The sequence below is a fragment of the Bos indicus x Bos taurus genome, chromosome X (genome assembly GCF_003369695.1).
Source record: "Bos indicus x Bos taurus breed Angus x Brahman F1 hybrid chromosome X, Bos_hybrid_MaternalHap_v2.0, whole genome shotgun sequence".
NCBI classification, from domain to species: domain Eukaryota; kingdom Metazoa; phylum Chordata; class Mammalia; order Artiodactyla; family Bovidae; genus Bos; species Bos indicus x Bos taurus.
In genome coordinates this window covers 110,095,878-110,102,447 of record NC_040105.1, presented here as the reverse complement: position 1 = coordinate 110,102,447, position 6,570 = coordinate 110,095,878, and positions in this window count along the sequence as shown.

The window sequence follows — 6,570 nt, the reverse complement described above, 5'->3', positions numbered from 1 at the left end:
GATTCAGGGGCAGGTTTAGCTACAGCATTTTCTTCACTGTCACTTTTAAGATGTACTTTTTGTGAATCAGGGGCAGGGTCTAAGACATCTCTAATGATATTCCATAAGGAAAAGGCGTCATTAGGCACCTTTTCTGAGCCATGTTCGGCATGGTAAGTTTTTAGCTGTTTTCCTACTTTTTCCCAGACATCTAAGTTAACAGAGCCTTCGTCTGGAAACCAGGGACAGTGCTCTTGTACAAATGAAAGAAATGATTGAATGGCAGATTTTTTAACTTTGATTCCTCTTTTACCTAATAACTGTAAAATTACTCCTATAAAGAGCTGTCTTTCATTTGATTCAGTATTACCCATGTCAGAAAATTAAGTATAGTAAAAGATTTTGCTTTAAGCTATCAAAAGATCAGGCTTTTCTTTGGCCTTTTAACTTCAGAAACTGTTTTCTCTCTCTAAGTCTAACTCTTTAACACTTTCAACACTTCCCACTCCTCTCGCCCTGTCTATCCTACAGGGGGGTCCGCGGCACCCTTGAGTGGGGTCCTAGCCGTCCCGAACACTGGAAGAACAATAGGGCTGGTGACCCAGATTGTCCCGGGGGGAGGAACAGTAGGCTGATGGCTCAAACTGTTCCAAGGGAGGAGCAGTAGGGCTGGTCACCCAAACTGCTCCGTGGGGGAACAAGAGGGCTGATAACCCAGTTGTTCCGAGAACGGGGGGCAATAGGGCTGGTAACCCCAATTGCTGGGAGCTTACCTTCGAAAGTCCCTGTTCGGGCGCCACCTGCTGGGGACCAGCCCCAGCTGATCCAGGGTATTCGAAGGAGAGACGGCCTAGGCGACTATTTATATGCTAATTAGAGATATAGAGAACAATAGAATGAGGATAGCTCAGTAGGAAAATTCAGTGGAGAAAAGAAGCTGAGTAGCTTGGTTTACGCGGGAGACCAATAAAACTTCAAGACAAGAAGTTTGCACCACTGACGTAGGCCGCAGGCGCCCTCTCGAATAGCGGAAGGTGTCTCACCCTAGACACCTTCTCGAGTGGGTCTTAGAAGCCCAGGCATGATTAGTCAGCGTGGTGGGTTCCGCGCTCCAGATGGAGACTCAGCTGGAAGTTAAAGGAAAGAATGACATGGGGAGACCAAGCGTTGGTGAGCAAGGCCCGTAGCTTTATTTTTAACAGGGGCTTTTATACCCTAAGTTACACATAGAGGATAATAGGGGATGCAAAGTCAGCAGTCTTTGGTTCTTATCAAAAAACCAAGGTTTCTTTCCTGCAAATGTATCGTATACAAATGGTTTAGGTGATTTACATCATCTTCTGGCCAGAAGGCCTACTAACATTTTATGACTCTTGACAAGGACTTATCAACAAAGACTTACTTTCTCTAAGAGTAATTATTTCAAGGTTTGGCACCATCTTCCAAAGATAAAATTGCATTCCTATAGGGCGGATGTGTAATGGGTTTACAACAAAGAAAGAATTTATTACCTTAAGGGTCTAAAGTTACTAACACCAAGGCCACTACTTATTTTTTCTACATACCCACTATTAATTGATACATATTCAAGGATACAATTCAGGGGATGTGAAAACTTGGCAACAAGCATTGACTCATCAATGAAATCCTTTACTAGTTTATTCTGACAGTTTTTAACTCTCTGAGAGGCTCTAAGCTATTTGAATATCTTAAGCTTCCCATGCCTCTCGAGGCTAGGAGACTGTAAACAATCGTATGCATAGCTGCAGGAGTCCGGGTAAACTTGTCAGGCGAGTTAGAGAGCCATCAGAGGGGTTTGGATTTAAACACTCCTAATTGCCCAGGAACTTTATTAATTGGAGCTGTAAGTTAACTCTTTGACACAGAGAGAGAGAGATGGTGGTAGGGGACAGCCCCCAGTAAAGTCAGAGGTGAGAGCACAAAGCAATAAAGTAGGCAGACTCTGGTTTTTTGGGGGAAAATGCTCGAGAATATCCGGGGGGACTCCTGAGGCTCGATCCCGCCTTTGCGTATGCCGAGCCTCCTTCCTCATGACCTTTGTCACGAGTGGAATGCCTCACCGGCTCCCCGCATCGATCTGCATACAGATTTCTGTCTAACTGTTGCTTCTTGACCTGCATACAGATTTCTCAGGAGGCAGGTAAGGTGGTCTGGTATTCCCATCTCTTGAAGAATTTTCCACATTTTGTTGTGATCCACGCAGTGAAAGTCATTGGCATAGTCAATAAAGCAGAAGTAGATGTTTTTCTGGAACTCTCTTGCTTTTTTGATGATCTGACAGATGTTAGCAATTTAATCTCTAGTTCCTCTGCCTTTTCTAAATCCATCTTGAACTTCTGGAAGTTCATGGTTCATGTACTGTTCAAGCCTGTCTTGGAGAATCTTGAGCATTACTCTGCTAGTATGTGAGATGAGTACAATTGTGCAATAGTTTGAACATTCTTTGGCATTACCTTTCTTTGGGATGGGAATCAAACTGACCTTTTCCAGTCCTGTAGCCACTGCTGAGTTTTCCAAATTTGCTGGCATACTGAGTGCAGCACTTTCACACCATCATCTTTTAGGATTTGAAATAGCTCAGCTGGAATTCTATCACCTCCACTAGCTTTGTTCATAGTGATGCTTCCTAAGGTCCACTTGACTTCGCATTCCACCATGTCTGGCTCTAAATGAGTGATCACACAATCATAGTTATATGGGTCATTAAGCTCTCTTTGTATAGTTTTTCTGTGTATTCTTGCCACCTCTTTTTAATATCTTCTGCTTCTGTTAGGCCCCTACCATTTCTGTCCTTTATTGTGCCCATCTTTGCATGAAATGTTCCCTTGGTATCTCTAATTTTCTTGAATAGATCTCTAGTCTTTCCCGTTCAATTGTTATCTATTGTAACTGTGTGCCAATTCCTTATAATCAATCTCTTTCTGAATCTTTTTCAGTCTCTGTCTCTCTCTCTCTTTACACACACACACACACACACACACACACACACACCACATAGTACATCTTATTAGTTCTGTTGCTATGGAGGACTCTGACTAATACAAATGTTGTATTTTATATTTCTTTTAAAATAGATAAGTGCCTTTTATTTTTGTCTTCAATATTTAGCTGAATGTAATGCTGTATCAATTATCTGATTAAGTTCATTCCTAGTCTTCATTTATAAGATATTTAAGAATCTTTCTTCATGATATTTTTATTGTTCCTCATCCCCTCATGAATGATGTGCAAGTGACTGTTTTCCTGCATTCTGAATGTTAGATTTTTCAACCTTCAATCAGAAACCTTATCATGAAAAATAGTGTTTTAATTTATTTAATATGTTCTGCTTCTGTTAGGTCCATATCGTTTCTGTCCTTTATTGTGCCCACCTTTGGGTGAAATATTCCCTGGGTATCTCTAGGTTTCCTGAAAAGATCTCTAGTCTTTCCTATTCTATTCTTCTCCTCTGTTTCTTCACATTGATCACTTAAGAAGACTTTCTTATCTGTCCTTGCTATTCTTTGGAGCTCTGCATTCAAGTGGGTATATTTTTCCTTTTCTTCTTTGCCCTTAGTTTCTCTTCTTTGCTCAGCTATTTTTAAGGACTGCTCAGACAACTATTTTGCCTTTTTGTATTTCTTTTTCTTGGTGATGGTCTTGATCACTGCCTCCCATACAATGGCACAAACCTCCATCCCTAGTTCTTCAGGCACTCTATCAGATCTAATCCCTTGAAAATATTTGTCCCTTCCACTGTATAATCATAAGGGATTTTATTTCAGTTCAGTTCAGTTCAGTCGCTCAGTCATGTCTGACTATTTGGGACCCCATGAACTGCAGCACACCAGGCCTCCCTGTATAGCCCCAGCTCCCGGAGTTTACCCAAACTCATGTCCATTGATTCTGTGATGCCATCAAACCATCTCATCCTCTGTCATCCCCTTCTCCTCTTGCTCTCAATCTTCCCCAGCATCAGGGTCTTTTCAAATGAGTCAGCTCTTTGCATCAGGTGGCCAAAGTATTGGGGTTTCATCTTCCACATCAGTCCTTCCAATGAACACCCAGGTCTGATTGGCTTTAGGTTGGACTGGTTGGATCTCCTTGCAGTCCAAGGGATGCAAAAGAGTCTTCTCCAACACCATAGTTCAAAAGCATCAATTCTTCTGTGCTCAGCTTTCTTTATAGTCCAACTCTCACACCCATACGACTACTGGAAAAACCATAGCCTTGACTAGATGGACCATTGCTGGCAAAGTAATGTCTCTGCTTTCTAATACACTTTCTAGGTTGGTCAAAACTTTCCTTCCAAGGAGTAAGCGTCTTTTAATTTCATGGCTGCAATCACCATCTGCAGTGGTTTTGGAGCCAATAAATAAATAAATAAATAAATAAAATCAGCCACTGTTTCCCATCTATTTTCCATGAAGTGATTTAGGTCATAGCTGAATGGTCTAGTTGTTTTCCCTACTTTCTTCAATTTAAGTCTGAATTTGGCAATAAGGAGTTCATGATCTGAGCCACAGTCAGTTTCCATTCTTGTTTTTGCTGATGGTATAGAGCTTCTCCTGGAGAAGGCAATGGCACCCCACTCCAGTACTCTTGCCCAGAAAATCCCATGGATGAAGGAGCCTGGTAGGCTGCAGTCCATGGGGTCGCGAAGAGTCAGACACGACTGAACGACTTCACTTCCACTTTTCACTTTCATGCATTGGAGGAGGAAATGGCAACCCACTCCAGTATTCTTGCTTGGAGAATCCCAGGGATGGGGGATCCTGGTGGGCTGCCATCTTTGGGGTCACACAGAGTTGGACATTACTGAAGCGACTTAGCAGCAACAGCAGCAGCATAAAGCTTCTCCATCTTCAGCTGCAAAGAATATAATCAACCTGATTTCAGTATTGACCATCTGGTGATGTCCATGTGTAGAGTCGTCTCTTGTGTTGTTGGAAGAGTATGTTTGCTATGAGCAGTGCATTCTCTCAGCAAAGATTGCTGGGAGAAATATCGATAACCTCAGATATGAAAATGTCACCACCGTTATGGCAGAAAGCAAAAAGGAACTAAAGAGCCTCTTGATGAATGTGAAAGAGGAAAGTGAAAAAGCTGACCTAAAACACAACATTCAGAAAACTAAGATCATGGCATCCAGTGCCATCACTTCATGGAAAATACATGGGGAAACAATGGACACAGTGACAGACTTTATTTTCTTGGGCTCCAAAATCACTGCAGATGGTGACTGCAGCCATGAAATTAAAAGACATTTGCTCCTTAGAAGAAAAGCTATGACCAACCTAGACAGCATATTAAAAAGCAGAGACATTTTGCTGACAAAGGTACATCTATCAAAGCTATGGCTTTTCCCTGGTCATGTATGCACGTGAGAGTTGGCCCATAAAGAAAGCTGAGCAAAGAATTGATGTGTTTGAACTGTGGTGTTGGAGAAGACTGTTGAGAGTCCCTCGGACTGCAAGGAGATCCAACCAGTCAATCCAAAAGGTAATCAGTCCTGAATATTCATTGGAAGGACTGATGCTGAAGCTGAAACTCCAATCTTTTGGCCACCTGATGCGAAGAACAGAGTCATTGGAAAAGACCCTGATGCTGGGAAAGATTGAACCCAGGAGAAGAAGGGGATGACAGAGGATGAGGTGGTTGGATGGCATTACTGACTCAATGGACATGATTTGGATATGTCCCAGGAGTTGGTGATGGACAGGGAAGCCTGGTGTGCTGCAGTGCATGGGCTTTCACAGCATCAGACACTATTGAGAGACTGAACTGAACTGAACTAAACTGATAAATAACCCCTATGTGGCAGTCTATGTCTTCATTTTAGTCTGTGCCTGCACAGGTGGAGAAGTTGAATGACTTTGAATCTTGACATACAACAGTTCTGTCAAGTGAGTGTCATGAATTAGTGCCACGGATGAAGCATCTGCTGGGCTGCTTATGTGTCTTCCTCACAGGCCAGGTCTACGACCTGGGAAGAGGAGAACTTAAGCAAAGGGAAGTCTAGATTAGGAAAAGAGAGGTGAGGGGCACCTTTCCTGTAGAGCTCACTCTGCCCACAGTGCCATATCCTAAATCTTGAGATGGGCAGAGATATATGTCAGGCTGAGACAGCTAGTTTTCCCAAGCCATCCCTCTGTTGATATATTATTTTAAAATGCATATTTAAAAAATATATCTGATGACAGGTCATTTAGAGAGATGCCTCTTGAAAGTCTGTCATTTTGATATCTCTTTTTCTTGTCCCTGCTACTCTTCATTAGCATCCTAGAATATTTGGAGAGTTGCAGCCTCTCCAAGGCCAATACTAGGATTCTAGTCTTATATCTGCTACTAACTTTCAGAGTGACCTTAGGCAAATCTCCTCCCCTTCTTCAGCCTCCGTTTATTCATCTAATTTATTTGCATCAAACTCCTTCCATAAATCAGTACCAATTTGGATGATGGCTAATACTTGACTTCAGTGACTTTAATAATTTAGTTTTTAAATGACTTTTTTTTTTTTTTTTGGTTGTGCTGGGGCTTCATTGCTTCATGTGGGCTTTGTCTGGTTGTGGAGAGTGAGGACTACTCTTT